General features: G+C 42.8%; 1 long non-coding RNA gene across 1 annotated transcript; it reads right to left on the bottom strand.

Moving 5' to 3' along the window:
- Positions 1-10,478: 10,478 nt before the first annotated feature.
- On the bottom strand, positions 10,479-20,963 carry LOC118256036 (uncharacterized). Its single transcript, XR_004781130.2, has 3 exons — positions 20,826-20,963; positions 16,144-16,426; positions 10,479-11,237 (listed from the first exon to the last, which is right to left on the bottom strand). It is a non-coding gene; the product is annotated as an uncharacterized LOC118256036 (long non-coding RNA).
- Positions 20,964-21,351: the final 388 nt, after the last annotated feature.

The following is a 21,351-nucleotide window of genomic DNA, read 5'->3' as shown; positions in this document are numbered from 1 at the left end:
AGAATAATAAAGCAGAGATATGACCCTCAGTACAATTAGCTGTGTGATGATAGTATAAGACCCTTGCAGGTTAACGTTAATTTTTTTTTGGTAGGTTAGGGACAGATGATGTGGTTGGAAGGTGAGAGCTGGAACTCATTCTCTTAGAGGTGGCTTGAATTTTTTTTTTTTTTAATGTCATGCCTGTGCAGTGTAGGTATGAGGTCGATTCATGTTGCCTTGTGCTATAAATAGCTGCTTTTGATAGTGCACGTATGAAGTTCATGAGTTGTGTTGCTCTTATGGTAGCTTTGCACAGAGCAAGGGGAAAAATAGACTCTCTGTTACCCCCTTGGATTTCATTTCTCATCACACTCGAAAAAGGTGTGATGGCTGTTTGGGAAGTGTCAAAGCCATCAGGAATCACAGAGGCAAAGTAAAGCTTGCTCATTCAGTTGAATTCATGCTGGGGTGCCTGTCCCCCTTGCTCAGGCAAATGTGAATTTACACCAGTCAGCGTTGGGGCCAGTGCTTCTGTGTTGTGTGTTGCTGCCATCCAGAGCTCACTGGAGCAAGGTGCATTTGAAGAAACTCCGCTAGTTCTAGTCATGCAAGGTAAAAGGCAATAAATAATAAATGCCATAAATAAAGGATGATGTTCCAAAATAGCTTCAGTTTCCAGCGAGAACTGGAAGCTCTATCTACCACATCTGGAACAAGTCTGTTTTCATTTCATATTCAGGCCATTCTCTCTTCCCCCAGAGACTGGTTTCAATGAGAACATGATTGCTTCAAAAGAACCTGCAGGGGATTCGTGCTCATAGATTAGCATTTCTATAACGTTATTCAGTTACTCTTAAAAGACTCTTGGTAGGTCTGTATAGAATATAGGTGTAACTTTGGCTGCTGCTGATTACAGCGATGTTATACATCAAAAGTGAAGAGAAGCGTGTATCTATCACTTGCGTTACTGCATAAGGCCTTCTGAATTCTTGTTGTAAAGAGAACAGAAGCTTGAGAATGGTATCCCTGGGAAAACTGCTGTGGGGTCAGAGGCAGATACTAAGAACTGAGGGTCTAGTGTTGTGGCCTTCATTTCAGACACCAGCAGCTGTCTGAAACATGGTCATTTGTCCAGATATTCTGGGGAAGGAGGAGGAGATGGGCTGAGGAAAACCATAGCAGAGGCATTTGTGGCAGGTGAACTGCTTGTGCTTCAGGGCATCTCTGTGAGCTCTTGCAATGTTCAGCATGGTTGGAAGGAACCAGTTTCTAGGTTTTTAGGAGGTGCATTAATGTTGCTTCTTTCTTGCTTATTTTTCAAGTGTTGTTTTGAAATCTAGAGAGTGGAGATTGTACAGTAATTCCTATACACCCAACACACTTAAATTGGTGTTCTGTTCTCCTGCTACCCCATCCACATGAAAGAATTGGCTTCCATGGAGGGACTTGGCTGGCATCAGGCAGCCCAACTCCGTTGAAATCAGTGCAGGTGACCCAAGCATCTTGCCTGGGGTGTTTATTTGTAGCATTACCAGATTGTACTTGCTCAAAGAGGCACTTGTGACCCACTGTTACTGAGGCTTGCTGGTTAATTTTAAAACTACTGATCTGGTGTAAGAGAAAGTTCAGCTGTTTTACTGGAGAGCGAGGCTCGGTTGTGAGAGCGTGCGCGGGGAACAGGGAGCAGAGGCAGCGCAAGCAAACAAATACCGAGAAAGTGAGTCATTCAGCTCTTTACTTGAAAGCTCCACACTCCCCCTCTAGCAATATTCCAGCTCAAATCCAGACTGTAAATCACTACCTGCGTGAACTCGTGAATTACTCATTCGTCATGTGTCCGGCCAAGCCATGCCAGGCCCCATTGTTTGAAGCGGTTAACCCCCTCGCCGAGGCTGCCTGAGCGCAGGTGGCGCGAGCCCGTGGGAGCTGCCGGAGCTGCTCTGCTCTGCTCGGACCCCAGGGAACTGCACAGAAAGCCTCGGACTTTGGTTAATCTGGGGAAAGCCAAGCAGAGCCCTAGTAGGGGTGCGATGGTCACTGCCGAGGCCTGTTGTACATTGGGTGTCTCTGGAGTGACAGCTCAATAATTCAAAACTCAGGCAACTGATGAATTGGAGGAGCATTACTGCTTCACCTGCAGTTTTAAAGCAGTCAGTACCATCTCATCTCAATTCCATTTAAATGGGAGGAAACGCAATAGGAGGGACTGTCTGTGTCACAAGGAACAGAGTCTGGGAGATTGGGGTTCGCCCAGATCCGGACTGATTGCCCAGACCCTCCGGGTCCCTAGACTGATTTTGAGGAAAGAGGGATCCAGAGCTGTGCAGAGCAGAGGGTGGGCACAGCCACGGGGACACAAAGCCTTACCCGACTGGTGGACAATGCCGGGGATTTGAAGGACCTGCTTTCCTTCCCCTCTCTGAAGGCTGCCAGGAAAGAGCAGATCAGGCTCCCACCCTCGTAGGGCCACAGAAGGCACTCAGCGCCGCTGCTCCGTGGGTGCTGTGTGACAAGCAGAGCAATGCTGCTGTGGGTGGCTGCATGGCACCAGGCCTGGAGTGGTATCACTCATCCGAGAGGCTGATCCGAGCACACTAACTTCTTCTGGTAGAAGCAGGAGAGGTGCCAGGACCCTCAGCTGTAGTGTTCACCTGGCCTTGGTCCTTCTCCGTGTTTCCAGAGCATCTTGGGCTCTGCTGCCTGTCCTCTCAGGGCGATTTCTCTTCTCTGCTCCCCATCTCAGAGGCCAAAATCTCACACTTCTGAAGTAGGGATCAAAAACCTTCTTAACTGCTGCACAAACCAAGTTTTACAGGGCTGTTGGAGCAGTGCATGAACTCTGTGGTCCAGATGATGACTTCAGGCCCAGTTTGTGAGAGGAAGCTGGCGAGCAAGGAAGAAAAATTACTGAGCTTTCAGTCATCCCTCTGCTCTTCACCAGAAACCACTAGAAAGTGTTGTTTCTTAGCATGCCACAGTGGTATGATGGCATGGCCTGGGAAAACTTGAAGGGGAAAACAGGTCCTCACTTCCCTCCTTCCTCTACTCCCCCACAAGCAGATAAAACATCTAAGTTTTTCTTGCTTAAAAACCTTTGGCCAGTCCTTGCAGCCCTCTCAGAGTTCAGGTGAGACTGAGCTGTCCAGGCAAGGATGGGTAATGCTGGCCAAGGTGTCCTGGAAAACCTCCAGGAAAGGCCATTTCAGTTCCCGATCCAGAAGGCTGTGGTTTTATATAGGGGCTGTATTTCCCAGCCCCATGCAAATATCCTAGAACCTCAAAAGGCATTAGCTATCTATGTTTAGGCAACTTGTACCCCCTAAATTCCCCTTTTAGCTATAGAAACCATGAATCTGGTACTGGACATGGTTAGTCTCCTATAAAAAATTATTAACAGAGAAGAAAAGGGATGAGGTTTGGAGGAAACTTTCCAAAGAAGCCCAGGGGAGAGGTATCTATATCGCACAGCAAATGCTGCTACCTGCACCCTCATTATTTCTGTGCTTGCAAAGAAACTGGCTGGCAAGTACACCAGCTCAGGCAATTAATCCTGGGGAGTGGGGGGAAGGAACACTTTTATGGATTGAGCAACACAGAGACAGAATTAAGTTGTTTTTTTAGGGTTTGCATGATACATTTGCCTTGCAGTGGCCTAGAAGTTTTGCTCTGTGGGAAATTTTCACAGAAGGGAACAGGGCAGAAACTTTGATTTCTAGTTCTGAGGAGAGGAGCTCCCTTTCCCAGCGGTTGTTGTTTTTATTAAGTAAATAATAAGAACAGCTAACAAACAGAGTTAAAACTCTCTGAGTTTACCACACTCAGTAGCTGGATCCTGAATAGGAAATAAGCCTGGAAAGTACTGTGTCGAACTCACTCTGAGAGGTAACAGAAAATTACACAGCAAAATTCAAAGCCAGTAAACTGTTAACCTGTATTTACCCAGGCAGTATAGCACTAAGACACCTCTTACGTACTTTAAACAGAAATAGTTACACGCCGTGGCTCATTCCTGCACAGTTCTCTTGTTTTAAAACTGCTGTGTGCCATTCTCACATTTCTGGGACATTGCTGGTAATGCCTAAGCCGAGAAAAATCCTTGTTGGCCAGGTGAGTACAAGGCTCTGCCAGGGGCAGGGTGGACTCGGCTGTAGTGTTAGCTGGTAGTATTGTCTGGTTTAAATCAGATGTTTTTGGAAGATGAGCAACGCTGGTGTCCACAGGAGGGAGCCAAATACATTACTCTCAGAAGAAACACCTTAGGCTTTAGTGTCTTTATCTGCCGTTCCTGTATGAAAAGGAGTAAGGCCAATGGCATCCTCAGTACGTAGTGATGGAGTCTAATGCACCATGGCAAAGGGAACTAAAACTTATCCAGATTATCTCAAAGTATTCGGGGGGGGGGGGGGGGGAAATCATGTTGAGATATATCTTACAGCTGTGATGCCCATTTTTAATGATGGAGAGGAAAATAGTCCTTTCTTGACCAGCAGTAGACCTGCTTGAAAGAAACGTCTACTGCAAATTTTTTTCTGCTCTCACACTGGAGAGGGCTGAGGCTGTTCCTCATCTCCCTTTTGTTCTGGATGAAAAGCCACATGGATGTTTGTGTCTCTGTGGGCTGATCTCTTCTCTCTGGTGACCAGCAACAGGGCCTGAAGGAATGGCATGAAGCTGTGTCAGGGATGTTCAGGCTGGATATCAGGAAAAGGTGCTTCACCGTGAGGGTGGTCGGGCACTGAAATAGGCTCCCCAGGGAAGTGGTCATGGCACCGAGCCTGCTGGAGTTCGAGAGGCATTTGGACAACGCTCTCGGACATAGGGTTTAGTTTTTAGTTGATCCTCTTTGGAGCCATGAGTTGGATGTGATCCCTGTGGTTCCCTTCCAACTTGGGAGCTTCTATGATTCTAGTTCCTCCACCCTTATCACAGACCCACCTGCCATCACATACCCTGGGGAAAGGTGATTTTTAGATCAAAAAGCTGTGGAAAACCCTATTTAAGGAAGCTGGGCCCTTTGTGGAGTGGCTGCAGGAGGGCTGTGTCAGAGGCAGTGCCCTTGCAGGGAAAGCAGCCTCGGATCTGCAAACCTCTTCCTGTGTCTTGTGTTTCTTTTCTTCCCCCTCTAAACAAAACTTCAGCTTTGGTATGTGGCCTGTTGCTGAATGAGGAAAACATAACGAAAAGAAAGCTTTCAACTGACTAAAAATAAACAGTGTTTTTTATAAATATGCTGGCAAATTTCACAGAAGGATGGGATTTCTTCATCTTCAACTTCATGAGAGACACTGGGGGTAACTTTTCCATATTAAAAAGAATTCATTATTATTAAATTTTTGGTATTTGTTAAATTCCGTGGGTTTTTGAGCTGTTTGCTGACATCTGACATTGTTTTGGGACTGTACTTGGAGATGAGGTAGTGTGCACATTTGCTTTTGCTTTGAGACAGGGTGACCTTTCTCAGCCCACTGAGGGTTGCAGCCTGGTTCCTTTTATCTGCATCCCAAAATGGTAACACCAATAGACAACACATCTTGCCAGTCCACAGCCGGGCTAACTGCTGTCATGCACGAAATGACCTGGTGCTGGTTTTTTGACCGTGACGGAGGTGGTTAGGGTTGGTGACTGTAAGTTGGCAAACCTGGTTCTTTCCTTCCTAAGTCATCAGAATGAGATGAGGAATATTGATGCCTTCAGCTGCCTGTATAATCCCAGTAGGAGCTAATTAAAAATGCCAGTTTTCTTTAAATGTCTTTGTGCCTCTTGCGTGGATGATGCTGGTTAATAGCAAAGCCCTATCTCCAAGCGCATATCAGCAGTATGGGAACATGGCGCTACAGCAGGATTCTGGAGAAACAAAACAAGTGGTATTTCATACAATTACTGGATTAATGATAAAGAAAAAAATGTAGAATAGCCAAAGTAGTCGCCCACAAAAAGGCTAAAGAACAAATGACGGCTAAATACACTGTATATAATTCATAACAGCTACGGGACTGAAAAGAAAATAGATATGTCGTGCAATGTTTTTTCATATGTTAGAAGAATACATTCCTTTCCCCTGTGCTGTAGTTATGAATTTGTCAAGGTTCACGTTTTTCCTCTTATTATTTCCCATTTTTAAAGGTCATCAGGCTTTAAAAATATGGATAGCCTGCGTCTTTTCTCTAATCCATCTAATGTGCTGTATCCAAAGATTAAATCCCTGACAGAACAGTGTTGGATGAATCCTCCTCCTCTACCCCCAAGCTCTTGTGTGAGTGGCAGGATGGATTCTGGTAACACCAGGACAGAGTTTTAATGAAATACACATTATTATTCACAGTAATTGATTGTGAGGCTTGCAAGGAACAGAAGCAATTGCTTAGCTTTGTCCTGCTGTGACTCGGGGCTGTCTTTGGCAAAACAGCAGAGATCGAAATAGCAACCCAAAGCTGAAAGGTAGAGCTTCCAAGCAGGACCCTGTGGCTGCAGCTGTAAAAGTTGACTAAACCACTCTCGTCACTGATAGCAGTAGATGGCTTCGGGGAAGATGCTGTGAACGGACTGTATAATTTCAGTGGTGGCCATGCAGAATCTCTTTCAACCCTGCTGACTTGCTGTAGGTGTTTTACCTCTGCTGAGACTAAAACGGATTTCAGTTTAAGGCCCCATCCTTTCGCAGATGTCACAGTCCTACAGACAGTCATAAACCAGGGCCACTTATTGAGATCTTTTTGGTGGTGGCTATGCCTTGGCACTGATTCTCCACTGTTTCTATTCCAGTATGACACCAGGAATGTTCCACTGACTTTTTCAACAGACCCAGTAGGGGATGAGGCAACGATTTTTAGGTAAACGTACGTCCTTTGGGCGTCTCAGTGAAGATTAGACTTTCCAAAGTGCTCAGGTCCCACTGTGTACCCGTTGTACCGATTCTGGTTGCAGCCCTGTCCCTAAATAAACTCTGGGTAGTAAATCTCTTGTGCCTTGAGTCCCAGAAGACCTCTTCCTTGCCTATGATGGAGAAAAGGGTGTTTGTAGTTTGATTGGACTTGGTTTTTTAGGTCAATGCAAGCAGTTTATTTTTCTTTCAGGTAACATCTCCCTGTTCAAAGCTCTTGTGTGTTGTGGCTGACACCACAACAGTACTGGTTAGATTGGGCTGCAGATAGCCAACTGAGCTCTGGGACACCGACACCAGTGTAACTTCCATTCCTGTGCTCGCTGTAGGCAAACATTGCTCTGGTTTCAGCTGAGCTGGCGTGTGATGGCAAAGGGGGATACTGTATTTTCCAGTATGGTCTAAATAAGCCCTCTGGGACCCTGGCATCTTACTCTGTTTGCTAAATGGAATCTTCCTAATGAAATCTGTGCTGTACTGTCCTTCACTTGTTATTAATAAGCTGTCTGACTCAGAGCTTATAACTTTGAGTCTTTACTATGACAACAGATAAAGTGACAAGCTTTAAAGGAAAGAGCTTGTGTAAGAGGAGGAGGGATTTGTGAACCTTTTGGCCATGCAGTTTGTTGAATTGTCCAAACTATTGTTTTGTACCAGAAACGTTCAGGGAAATGTTACCTTCTGGCCCATGCCTCTGAGAAGGCTGGTTGTTCACAGATACCCTAGCTGAAAGCTGAAGACAATACAAGTGACAATGCTGAAATCACATCTTAAATTCAAAGTAGCAAAACACAGGTTTCATTGTAAATCTACAGGCCCGGGATTCTCCATCTTGTTATGATTTACATACCAGGGAAATACAGACTTGGAGAGGGAATCGTACTCATTCGAACGGCATCATGTTTGTTATTGGAAGCCAACTAAAGTATGCTGTAATTCATTTGCTTTATTGTTCTATTTTTTTGTTAGTTTGCTGTTTGTTTTTGTTGCTGGTGGTTTTTGTTTTTGTTTTCCAAAGGAAAAGCAAACACTTGCACTGCTGTGTATGGAAATGGGAATGTCCTGTCCTCTGCAGACACAAGTAGGACCAAGGTTAAGTTTGTACAAACTCTGTAGAGCCATGGTGCCATGGGATGGTACAGCTGAGGAGCCTCATTGTAGCCACCCAGGCTTTTCTCCCAGCTTGTTTATTAGCAAGGTGTGTACAAGCCTGAAACAGCCATTTCACTGCATTTCTGAAACTGTGCAATCTTTTGTGTGCTAGACCGAGAAAATTTGCTCAACACCCCACTGTGCTTTAAGATTTACTGGGTACCCTCCCAGAGCAATAACTGTAGGACTTGCCTAGGCCTAGATATTGGGCAGTGCAGTAAAACAAAAAAATTGAGGGTACTGTACACTCTTGTATTGTTATTCAGAGCTTCCCGGCCACTACACAGACCCATGTGAAGCACTCTACAACCGGAGTTTATTACTCCCTTGACCCTAATCACATCCCTTGCATGAAGGGGGTAGAAACTGCTCCATAATTTAGCGCACATAGAAATTGCTTTGGGACAGCTGAAGTAAACCCTTGTGATTGCTGTTCCTAAGCTGTCTCATCCCCTTTGAGCAAATGCCCCACAGAGAGAGCACGTGGCTCAGCTTTTGAGTAAACTGCCAGTTTTTCACACATCCCCCTCGTAAGTAGTGTGGATGGTAAAGAATATCAAAGCCAACTTTTGGTTGATGGCAAGCTGCCTGTAGTCTTCAGTAACTTAAGAACTGGCCCCAAAATATTCACAGCTGAAGAAGAGATTTGAGTTGTAGTTACCCAGGGAAAGTTATTGGCTGAATCTTAGAGTTAGTGCTCACAGGGGCTGGCAGAGCTGCTGAAAATGCGTGTTCCTCTGCAGTATGAACTCAGAAATGGGGTATCCCTCTCTGTGTTGAAAGGGGTAGACTGGACTTAGGAAGCTCAGACGTTTGCAGTGGTATGGGTGAGGCAGAGAGAGAGGGAGAGAGAAGCTTCTGGCCCCCCGTCATGGCTTGGTGGAACAGTGGAGGCTTTGGCTCTGGGGTCCTCAGGCTTTCCCTCTCTCCCTGCATCTGTCCTGGGACCTTGCTCTGCTTTAAATACAAATTTGCTATGGAGTTGGCTCAGTTAGCGTGGCATTCATACTGCAAGGCTTCTGGAACCTCGTGTCTCAAGATTCACTATGCTTTACCTTGTTCAGGCTAGAAATGCATCAAAATCATGTCTCGTTATTCATTGTTCACTCTGGCAGCTCCTAATCTACACCTGCTAATAGAGGGGTCTCATAACTTTGAGGAATAAAATATCTTTTGCCTAAGGATCTTTACCACCCAGCCCAGTATATTTAGGCTGACAAGGACAAAACTTTCCCATTCCCAATGGGCACTGAAGTGCAGGGAAGATGACTTAGCCAAAGTCACTTAGAAAATTAGTGTCAGCAAATAGATTCTGATACATTTTTTCCCCTTCAAATACTGGTTTCAAGCTGGTGGAGCTCTTCAGAAGTTTTTCTTTTGCTTTAGAGTTTGGGATTGGGAGAGGGTGAAAACTGGGAAGTAAATGAGGAGAGAAAAGGCTAGTCCTGCCTAATTCCCCCCATATAATTTCTGTCCTTCCCTGGGGGTTTTAAGTACTTAGTTAAAACAAAAGCTTTTATACTAGAGGCCATAGTGTGAGATACAGAGATGATCCAAAGCATAAAATAAAGAGAGGATGAATTAAATAGAGAATAAAAAGGAAAATAAATGAAGAACTTCTGTGGTTAAGTGCTAGGAGCTTTGGAAAATAATGCTCAAATTAGAAGCATGTGCTCTAGAAAGTTACAACATAGGTATTGCAAAAAATGCATTCCTCCCAGAGGATGGGGATGAATTAGGATTCGAAATTATGAAATAAGCTGGGGAAGAGATCTAGCCTCCCACATTAGGAAAACAAAGTTTAGATATAGATCAAATGAAGCTTGCTTAGGTAATTTTGAAGTGCAATAAATGAAAGAAAAGTACTTGTGGAACTGAAGTGGACAATGTGGTATCCACTGATATTAAATATGAAAGAATGTGAATAGAAAGGGCCTTGATGTCAGGACTCAAGGGGGCAATTCCTTGGCTAATTAGGTCACCTTAGAGGTTAAGAGACATCCACAGTTTCATTTATCTAAGAAGATGTCTTGCTAAGGATAGGAGCAGGTGCCTTTACGCTACCAGCACAAATGAAGCTGAAATGATTGCGGCTGTTTCTTATTGTGTTCTCGTAGCTATTCCTTCGGCCTCCTCTTCTCAGCAAACTTTCTGCGTGTGGATAGAGGAGGTGGACTAACAGGGCAAGGGAAAGAGTTTATGGCTCATGGATCCACGTCCTGTGTCTGGGCAAGGGGCCCTTGTTCTATTTATGGAAGAAATGGCCAAAATCATTATGTCTAGATCCGGGACAAATTCTTTACTGAAGTGTGCAATGAGCTGCAGCAATTTCCCAGTTGGAGAATTAAAGGAGGAGAAGAGAATTCAGAGCCGGAGTCTGGAGATGAAAAACTTTAATTAGAAACCCCTGCATACAGCTATCTCATCCCTGCCCCTATATGTAGAGCTCAAACAGATGCAAAATCTTTATTTGTGTGTCTCTGTCCAGCATTTCTCTAGTAGTGCTGATATTCTTGCCATGCTTTAACAACCAGCCTTCTGAGATATTTTGTTTTGTTGGCTGGACTGATCCTGCACTCTGAAGCCTTCAGGAGCTCACCCATCATGCTGTAATATATAACCTTGGAGTATAATCTTCCTGCAGGGTGGACAGTGTGCTTTCCAACTGGCTCATTTACGAGAGACACAACACAGAAGGGAGATGAGCGCAATTCCGGCCTCAAAGAGCCAGCTGAGTTTGAGTGAATAAGGAATGGAAGATAGAAAGCATCGTGGACAGGTTTGCTGGATAAATATGCCTTAATGTATATACAGACAGGTCATCAGCCCATGTAAATCAGCGTTGCTCCAGTGAAGCCAGCAAAACCGGATTTATGCCAGCTGAAAACCAGACCATACGTTCTCACCTAAACTAAGTCTCAAAAGTGCAGCTGGTGGAGGTTTGTTGGGGAAGAGACAGAGAGAAATGGGGAGGGATATGCTATTCTATACTGGCAGTAGTAAGGGGAAAACAGGCATTCATTTGATTTGCAGATTCAAAGCTTTTCTTGAATTATGCACGTGGAGTCACAGATCAGACATGGTCACGCATCATTGCTCAGCACCGTGGCTTACAGCTGGCATCAGGTGCAGGTGTTGTACTCATGTAAATTGTTCCACCTGCATCTCCGAGAGCAGATCCGTCAGTGATGTAGTCTGTGAGTGACTGTCGGACCTCTGAGTCCTGGAAAAAGAAAAAGGCCAGGAAATTGCTGTGGTTCCCGTTCTGTGATGGCTGTTACTAACACTGACATCAGTATTCATCCCACCAACTGCAAGTCCTAAGCCGCGTATAGGTCTTTCTAATTTTATCCCTGCGGAATTACTTGAAGCCAGATAAAATTGACTTTCACACAAGAATCTCCATTGTTTACACACCAGAGTTCTCTGTTTAGTCAGTGAAACATGTTTTTTATTAGATTTCCCTTGGAAAAAAAAAAATGAGACATTTTAAATTAAGGGAAAAGATGTTTGTTTTGTTTGGTTGCTTTTGTTTTGTTTTGTTTTGTTTTGTTTGTGAAAATTGGGGTGGCAGTGGTGGTGAGTGAAGAATGCTAATGCAGGACCAAAGCTTTGTTTTAAAATTCAAAGATGTTATCAGGTATTTCAGAGCATCCTTAGCTGAGAAGCACAGAGTCATTAGGGTGGGAAGGGAGCTGTGGAGGTCTCTGGTCCCGCACTATGAACAAAGCTGCAATGTTAGCTCAGGTTAAAGTTCAGAGTCTGAATTTCTTGTGTTTGGGTATGACTTGTGCTATAGCTTTAACTTGTAGCATAGTTACTAGCTTCCAGTTAATGTATTGTTTAATCACTGTAATGTAATGTTTATCTGTCTAAACTCATATTAAACAGTAGGGTATTTCTGTGGCTGTTTACAGACATTTAAAAAACAGGGATTGAAGAGAATTTTCAAGGGTATGCCTTGCTATATAAACTAGCTGCTTCATGCTACGCTTGTAAACAGAATTCACTCGTTATCATTAGGACAAAATGAATATGAGCAAAGTACATTTGAATCCTGTTACACTGGTGTAAATGAGCACGGAAGGCAGAAACCGGGGGGGGGGGCGGATCTAATCCATTAACCCCACAAAGAATAAGATGGGGAAAAAGTTAAAATACTCATGAGAACATGAATGCATATATATCCTGGCCTGATATAGGAATGGGTGTTGCTGTTCATAATAATCTAGGATATGGATTTGCTGTGGCCAGCTTTCCTCACGGTGGCAAAATGGAGTTGGTTACTGCTGTGTTGGAACTGGAAGCAAATACTTACTGTATAGCAAGTAAATTATCTGGGTGGAAGGCAGGAAGGAAATGAATAGAATAATAGTACTCTAGTAGTAGATTTGAAGTCCATGTAAACAAAAATGCAGTTTGTTTTAAATGTCTGCCCTGGTGATTCCTATCTGGGCTGATGGAACATTACCCGCATTAAGGCTTCATTATGGGAGAGTCAAAAATGTCACTTTTCTGACATTAGAACCCAGGCAACTAAAGATCAATTACCCGTGTATGTCTAATTGCTGGGGTCATAGTCAACTCTGTGCTTTAATTTTCCACCAAGTTGTTATTTCTGTCTCTCTCTCTCTCTCTCTCTCTCTTTTTTTTTTTTCTCGTTTAGCAATGACATTTGCATTCCTTTTAGCAAAATACCAAGGTTAAACTAAAAATAATTCTGCCCATCAGTTTTAGATTAGGACTAGAGCAGGCACAGATTTACTATAAATGTGTATGTAATGATTGCTGCATGCACTGCCAGGAAATTGCTACAGTCAAACATTTGAAGAATTAGATTAATTTTTTTTAACATAATCTGAAGTTGTTTTTGATCGCCAAGTGGTGACTGCTATTAATATCTGTGTGAATCCACCTTCTTTCCTGAGAAATGAAGATATATAGAAATTGTTTCCTTTCCTGAAACCGGGGAGGTTTGAAACTTGTGCCATCCTCACTGCATGTGTTCTGGAAAAGATGGCAGCACACCCCTGAATCCCATACAGCCTTGAAATCAATGAGCTAATGCTTATAAAACTGCCTTCTGTTTGCAAGGATTTTACCTCTGGTTGTGAACTGTAGATAGCTAACGCAGTTTTATAAACGTTCTCCTGCGTTTTGCTAGTGAAAGCGCAGATTTGGCGTTTTGGAGGTTCTGCTTGCGTGTTTCGAAGGCTGGACACAGGATACCATGCAAAGAAATGTTTATTCCTAAACACAGAGCTTTAAGGGAGGATGATACAGCATGTTACCCCACATCATTATTAGAGCCATCTCTAATTACAAAATCAGATTCTCCTTCAAAGGCCTATTAGCCCAGTTGACCAAAGTCTCTATAAAGTAATTGGTTTCTCTGTTGTCTTTTTAAAAGCTCACAATATACAAAGTTTGAGACTATTTTCAATCCCTACAGTTGACATAAAACTGCAGCTTTCACTGTCATTTGAAAGGACTAAGTGAGATCACCAGTGAGGTCACATCATTGTCCTTTCCTCCTCAGTTTGTCCATTGACTGTGTTGTGTTCTGCTCAAGAGCTGTGAGTTGGACAAGCTCATTTTCATGAGTTGGATAAGCTCATTTTGATGTGATGGAATATAGTGAAGAGGATCTGTGTGGGATCTTGCTGCTCTACTGAGATGTCTCTTAGGCAGCCCGTCTGTGTGACCCAACCTTTTAACGCCACGTTAACAAGAAAAGACACCAACCCAGTGCATTAGCTGGAATTAAACAATATTCCCTTGACAGTGTGCGTGTTCTTTTCTCCAGAGAGACATAACATTAATTTCCCTAAAAGTAGCAGTATACCCAAAGGACAAAACCAACCTCTGAACAGATGTTGACTCTTTAGGTTTGAATGGGATAAAGCACTGTTAATGCTTCCATTGTTCTTGCCTCAATGTCTTAAATTTAAAGAGTTTCAAATGGCCTGAGATTTGAGAGTTCTGCTTGCTCCAAGCAAAGACTCAAAGCTTTAATTTGTAAGTAGCAATGGCTTATCCTCATGTAGTGATGTGGGTCCTTCCATTCATCTGTCCTTCTGTTAGCATTCCTACTTGACTGCACTGCATGGATGACTCAACTCCCCGCAGAGCTGCTACCAAATAGCCACAGTTGGCTTTTTGGCACAGGTCAGTGCTCCTTCTCCCACCTTTCTTTGCTTGCTTATAAACTCACTGAGCAGCTGAGCTGTACTGGAAGCACATCTGCTAACCTGCCTTCAGCTCGAGTCGCTGTAACTGTCCCTACTCATTAATTGGAGCCATATGTAGGAAACACCATGACTTCACCATTGCTGCTTCTGTGGCCCTGCCTGTAGCTGGATCACTAGCTGAGCATCCGTCCCTCTTTTCTCCATCCACCTGAGTAACACTCAATCTCTGGAGTACATTAATGAATGCAGCAGCATTGTTTAATAATTGCTCTGTGTGATTCAAGCACATCAGATGTCTTCAGACCCAAAGCGTGCAAAATTGCTGAGAGTGCAAATGTTGCAACTGTACAGATGGGTAAGTTATTGTGTATCTGAGAGAAGTCACCATTCTCATAAAGGCCTGGGTTCTACTCACTATAATTTATTGCAAACCTAAAAGACGGTAAAATATGTTTGGCATTTACATTTATTTGCATGGCTATAAAACTTCTATTTTATTTGCAATGGCTTTAAAGGCAATGGATATTTCAGATAGAGGCATGTAGTTGGAACGAAGTCTGTGAGATGTTCTCTCGCTGTCTTGTTTATTTTAAGTCTACTGAAGTCTTAGCTTTCCTCACTGTAGGTGGTAGAATATTTTTACACACACTTGCAAAAGATCTGAGTATTTAAATTTTTTCCAGTGTAATGGGGCCATGTGTAAATTTGTGAATCAATTTCTTAATAAATGGTGCTCTGTAGACTAAAAAAGTCCTTGTACTAAACTCCTCTATGGATTTGCCTGGCCTCCTCTGGAGACCAAGGGGTTCTCCTTCCTTCTGTAGTTGATCTGCTGGTTTTGTGTCCTCCATCTAGTTTAACTGATCAGTGACGTTTGTCTTGTAAAGCTCAGTGAATTATGATCCCAGTAAGACCTAAACCACATAACTGAACTTCAGCTTTCAGTGCTAATCTTAAATATACTTGGTTCTTACTGAAGATGCCAACTCTTGAGAGATCTTACTGTGTAGTTAAAAGGCCCCAGTTATCAGGGAGTTATCAGAGCAAAGCTTTACACCAGGAGCTTACTCTGTGTCCTCCAAATAAAAGTTCTTATACAGGTGGGGACAAAGCCTTTTCCATGAAGGTCGTAGTAGTCTTGAAACCTGGCTAGCGTCCGATCACTCAGAGCCAGGTTCCCAAGTCAGAGCTTTTCATGGGAAGATACTAGGCTTCTCCAGGAAGGCTTTGCAGTGCGAGATGATGTATTTAAAGACAGATTTTGCTCTGTTTCCCAAGAGCTGGATGATTCATTGCAGCTACTGCTGCTCTACTCCACCATTCCAGATCAAATAAGACCATTGAAGGCTCCACTAAAGGCTTGGTTTAAGAAGTCCCAGGATGGAAAAGCAGGCTGAGAACCTAAGAGAGGCCTGAATTCAATAAAAAGGTGTGGTATGAGATTTACCAAAGCTATGGCTGTAGGAAAAGAAATCCTTGCCAGAACCAGTCCAATATCTGATTCCATATTTTCCAGCAGGCCTAGGAGACTATTTTGTTCCAAAATTTATTTCTCTTTTTATGTGCTTTATATCCTACCCACTAGGAATTGGTTCTGTTTGCTACCAAAAGAAAAAAAAGAAAGAAGATGTACTGTACAATTATGTGCTGTTTTCACAGGGGAACTAGGTTTAAATAATGTCTTTCATACTTTCTATTTTTGATGGATTATGTATCTGCAAACCTTGATTCATATGTATTGCTTCAGGGTTGCTTGCTTGCGTTCTCTGATTGCACTTGATTGCATTCTCTGTTATGGATGCTCCCTGTGCCGCATCTCCTTAGTATCTCATCCCGTCCCAGTCTCCAACACTGCTATCACAGCTCGGTTATTTGGAGTTACAGAAATACAACAATTCATCTCGTGTCTTTGCGAGCCTCTGCAGGCTCAATACTTACAATGGGTGTTTGTCATCCAGAACTTGGTAATATGGAGCATTGAGGTTCCACTTCCACATGGCTTATAGAGTTAAAGGAATGCTGACAGTTGATCAACTACTTTTAATGACTTAATCCTTTAAGGCAATTAATTGTCTGCACCCACTAGCAGTGCTTCCAGCAATGTGTTTATGATCGTAAATAACATCTTGAAGGGATGTGTTCTTAAACAGTGATGTGTGTCGCTTTCTTTAGTGGGCTCATCTTCAGTTATTAACCTTTTGCAAACCACTTATAAATGGAACTGTAATAAAAAATATGGCTGAAATTATTAGCAGTCAAAACGACCTCCTGGAATATGTCCTAAGAGAAGCTGAAATATTCTACTCTGTCAAACAGAGCTTGTAAAGAATTCCCCACTTCCTTTGGCTTTGAGGAAGGGAAGTTGTAAATTTGATTTTGGAGTTGTTCAGCTCTGGAACTCTTTAAACATTTACTTAAGGTTTTAAAAAAAGGTTTTGGTATAGAGCTATCATGATTGCTTTTACATACACTTGCATATGCGTGATTCTTCCTTCTGAGTACAGAATGAGGAGCAGAGAAGATACATCATAAAATTAGTTTATGTTTTCAAAGCTTTTCTCCCATAATAGGAGCACAAAACTTTGACCTTAAAAAAAGAGTCCCCCAAAAGTATCTGCCAAGGAAAAAGCTTTCCATTCATTCAGGATTCAACATATGTTTTTTCATTTATCGGCCCTAGCGGCTGACTTTATCTGTGAGCTAATTACCTAGTGGCACTTAATTGAAACCTAAAAAGAGCCCAAGGGGCTAAAAATAATCACGAACCAATTGTTGGATGTGTAGAATTTGAAATGTTCTACTGATTTTAAAGTATAATGTACCAAGTCAAGCATAGAGAATGGATCAGGGCCCATCATAGCAGTACCCATCAGGATTGCTCACAAAGGTTTTGGTTACTAACTCAGCCAAAAGAAAGAGCAGAGTTAGGAATATTATATCCAGGTGGTTCGATTAGAAGAACGACATTCAGACTTTAGGTCTTTATGTGCCTCTCCTAAAGAAAGAACACTGGAGCTGTGGCAAAATAGGAGGAGAACATCGGTAAGAGCATTTCTTCACTTACTGTGGGGCTTCCTGTAGACTTTTGAGAGCCGGCAAACCTTTCCAAGAAGTCTGGTTGTTGATCTGTCCTACATCTTGCCTGTTACATTTTACCTACTATACATAGACAAGTGTTTGTTTCCCAGCTCCTTCTCAGTGACATTACAGCAGCTAAACTGACAGGAAGCGATGACATACAACGGCATCTTCTCAAGAGACACCACCTGCTCTCTGTTACACCTTTATGTTTGAGACACTCAGAGCACATCGGGAGCTTTATTTATGTGAGTGGTACTGTGACTTTCTGCAGGATATCCACTGCGTCAATATTTATTTTTTACATTGACTGCTTTTACACGTTCTCCCTGCAGAGCATGAATTCAATGTGCTGTATATTGTATGAGCATAAATCAAAGAAGCAGCCTCCATGCCAGGGAGTTTAGCTGCAACAATGGATGGCAGACAGATAGAAGCAGACAGAAAAACACAAGGAAACAATTGTGCACTGGTGCTCACATCTGATGGACAGTGGTCTCAGCCCAACAGCTGGCTGGCTGGCTGGCTGTAGAAGAGCTACTTGCCTGCTTCTGTATTTGCAAGGTCAAGGCCTCCCTTCTCAAAAGCAGCTTTCACTCCCATTCGCCCTGCAAAGCCAGCTTCACTTGAGAGAGAACCCCTCAAGGCTGTTCTAGTTCATGGCTCTCCGACAAACAGCATCAGCAAAGTTTTGGTCATCAAACACTCATTTAGTAACAATAGAGATGGAAAGACGGCTGTTCTGCTTGGGCAATGATTGCTCTGACGGAGAGGATGTGATGCAATTGCTATCTGATTTGTAAGCTAAACCAAGGAGATCTGGAATTACGGAAAAAGGATAAATGCGAATGGCCCTGAACAGTGCTTCTTGTCTGACTATAACCAGTCTTAGTGCTAAGATCCCCCTTGCAAATGTATATCTGGATACACAAAGCACATGTAAAAATGGAGCTGAGAAGGAAATAGCTTTCCCGTTCTTAAAATTTTTTTTTTAAGATTTCAAACTTTTTGTGTTTCGCAACAGGATAAAACAAATATTTTGAAGTGTCTCATGGAAAAAGCTGAGAGATTCCAAAATAAGAAAATAACTCAGCAATTACATCACCTGGGATGTAGAAAACCCACATTTAAATCCCTCTTTTGCCTGAAACACAAAAAACTTGAACCTATGCTGTTTACATCAGAGGTGAATATTCGAATTCCTAGCCTAAATGACCCATTCGTTGCCCTCTTGTGTTGAATCCTCCTGACTTGTAACATCATCATTTGTCTGATGATGTCCTTTGCAGTCACTGTGGATTAACTTTGACCGAATATTTTCTACTAAAAGGTGAGAAATTATCCGATATCAGGCTAAAACATCCACCTTTAATCACTCCCTCTTCAAAAATTGGCCATGCTTCTCTGAAAACCCGTCCTTAGACACATGTCATGCCATGGACCTCCTGTAATCTGTAACCTCTTAAAATCAAGAGCTGTTTCATGCTTGTGTCTGTGGAAGTATCTTTTGCTGTAGTTAGGCAAATCAGTGGATCCGGTGGTAGCAGAAGGAAACTTATTAAACGGAAATTTATAGGTATCATTTGGGCACAGTCTTGTGCAAATACCCTCCCAAGTGGAGTCTGAATAAAAATCTGAATTATATCTGAACTATTGTCTATTCCTGGAGGTATTTATTCTGCAAACACTTAAGTGTGTGAGACAGGACATGATCGTGTATGTTAGGTCACCCAGGATGACCTTGACTGGCCATCCGGTGGACTGTGAGCTACCTTAGGAGTCCAGAGCAGTGCCATAAGTACGAGTCAGTTTTTCCGTCTCACTGGGCCTCTTTCATCTGTGTGGTTTTCAGTTTATGGTAGGGACAACAAGTGAGTACTTTGGTTACAAGCATGCTCAATCCAAAGGGAATAAAATGTAAAAGCAAATTTGTTAATCCTATAGAACTCGTTACTTCAAGATAGCATTGGTTAAAAGAGCAGGCAGTGACTGCAGGTTAAGATCCTTAAAACAAAGCTGTCAGAAGATTTGCCGTTTTTAACTTGTCTAGTTGCCCGGACTGAGGATTAAAAGGACTTCTCTCCCTTATCACTGCTTGCTTTGGGTTTGGAAAAGGCAGCATTCTCTTTACAGTTAGGATATCAAGGACAGAGGTCCAATTTAAGTTATTTCCTTTTATACAGCATCGCTAATTTTATAGTTTGCTCTGAAAACAATATGCTTTTTAACTTGATCCACAAAACAGCTAACGAGCTATAGGCATGCAATCCAAGCAATCCTGAATATGAAAACCAGACACCCCAGTGGAAGGCTCCCAGGGTTTCAGGCCTGCAGAACCTATTTATTCCTCTGAAACTTATATTTACACTTTACCCATCTGCCCTTCATCCATCCCTTCTGCAAATGAAAGGTACATAAGGGCTGTATGATCCCGTATGTTAGGAGTTAGATGTGGTTTCAGTAGTTTGTGATTCCTCTGTTGGACCTCTGCAAAGATAATAATTGCCCCAGTAAAGCCTAGTCCAATCAAGTGGTAGTTAATGAATGAGCCTTGGACCGTTTCCTTAACTGCCTTTGGTTTTAATTCTTGTCCAATTTTTGAGTCTGGTCTAAGTCTGAAACCTCAAGGTCTCTCTGACTTTTCCCATTGCCTAGTAATTAGGGAAAAGCATTAGCCAGGATTACTGGAAGGCACTGATTAAATACCCCAGCCCTTTTTGTCGCAGAATACATCATCAGGAGAAAAAAAAAAGAAAACGTCCTGTTGTCTGGGATGGACATCTTACCCTGTCTGCTGCTTAAACCTGGAGCTTGGAAGAGACCCTTTTTGTATCATGACCTTGAATGCAGATAAATGGCAGCTTATTCCTGGCAGACTTTCAGTTCCTGCATTCCCAAGCAGAACATCCCCTTCTGTGTTAAACACCTTCTTGCAGGTGTGAATTTAACACACACAGAATTTCATCTTGACCGTGTCAAAACAGCTCTTAGCTCACTTTTACGTTGCAGGCCCAGGAATTGTTTGGCTAAAGTATTGGAGACACAAGGAGTTATCTGAATTCTTCAAAGCTTCCTTTATGTTATTGCCTCTGGATATAGGAGAATAAAATTGGTGTCCAGTTTAGAGATCCCATATGCCCCAGAGTATTAAAAAATTGTAGGTAGTGTAATAGAGCACCAGGCATGTGCCTTCCAAAGCAGAACAGCCAGCCCTAGGTCATTTTAGCCTACGTCCTTTGTTAATTGTTGTTTGTGGATCAGATTTTCATTTGCCCAATTCTCTGCGGGTTATAAGAATGGCTGGTATCTCAGGCCCATTTCTGTCAGCGTCTGGCTCTCTCTATTCAACAATCCAGATGTTTTTTACCATAGACATTTTACAAAAGCCCAAAACAAATAAATACACGGTCCTATCCCTTCACCCCTCTTGGGATTAAATATTCCCAGAGTGTTATTACGGCTAATGCATGTTTTCTTTCTGTTAAACAACAGCAGCAGTGAACAGCAAATTCACACAGACACCATTGCAACCTTGTACATACCAGTGCTTGAGAATCACAGTCACAACACAGCCCGGAGCCGGCATCCTCTCTCTCCCACTGGGACCCTGACCCAGTGGGCGTCTTGCAGCTGATGTAAGCGGACAGTGTGTCAGCAAGAAAACCACTACGCCGGAGCCCTTGACCAGGCTGGATGTGCAGCACGTAAAGTAAACAAGATCCCTCCCTCCCCTGCATCCCCTTCCCACCACCAATAACCAGTATTTACAAACGAGATGATTTGTAGCTACATCAGTGGAACTTTTAAACAAGCATTTCCCTGGCAGTTTCATTTGAAATACCAAGTGGTTTTCTAATGGGAAAAATTAACCAAGAGCTCTTACATTTCTTTTCTGTTGTTGTTTATAATCACGGTCGACAGAAACATCATCTTGTAATACTTCACCCACTTATCTTGCCACACGATTATTCATACCAGAAGTGGAGATGGGACTATAAGAGGCTTCTGTGATTGTTATATTTTGCAACCTCCTCCTATTTTTAAAAGGAATATAGTCCAGAACCAAAC

This window comes from Cygnus atratus, chromosome 27, assembly GCF_013377495.2.
Source record: "Cygnus atratus isolate AKBS03 ecotype Queensland, Australia chromosome 27, CAtr_DNAZoo_HiC_assembly, whole genome shotgun sequence".
NCBI lineage: Eukaryota > Metazoa > Chordata > Aves > Anseriformes > Anatidae > Cygnus > Cygnus atratus.
The sequence above is the reverse complement of the archived record's forward strand: the minus strand, read 5'-3'. Positions and strand labels throughout refer to the sequence as shown.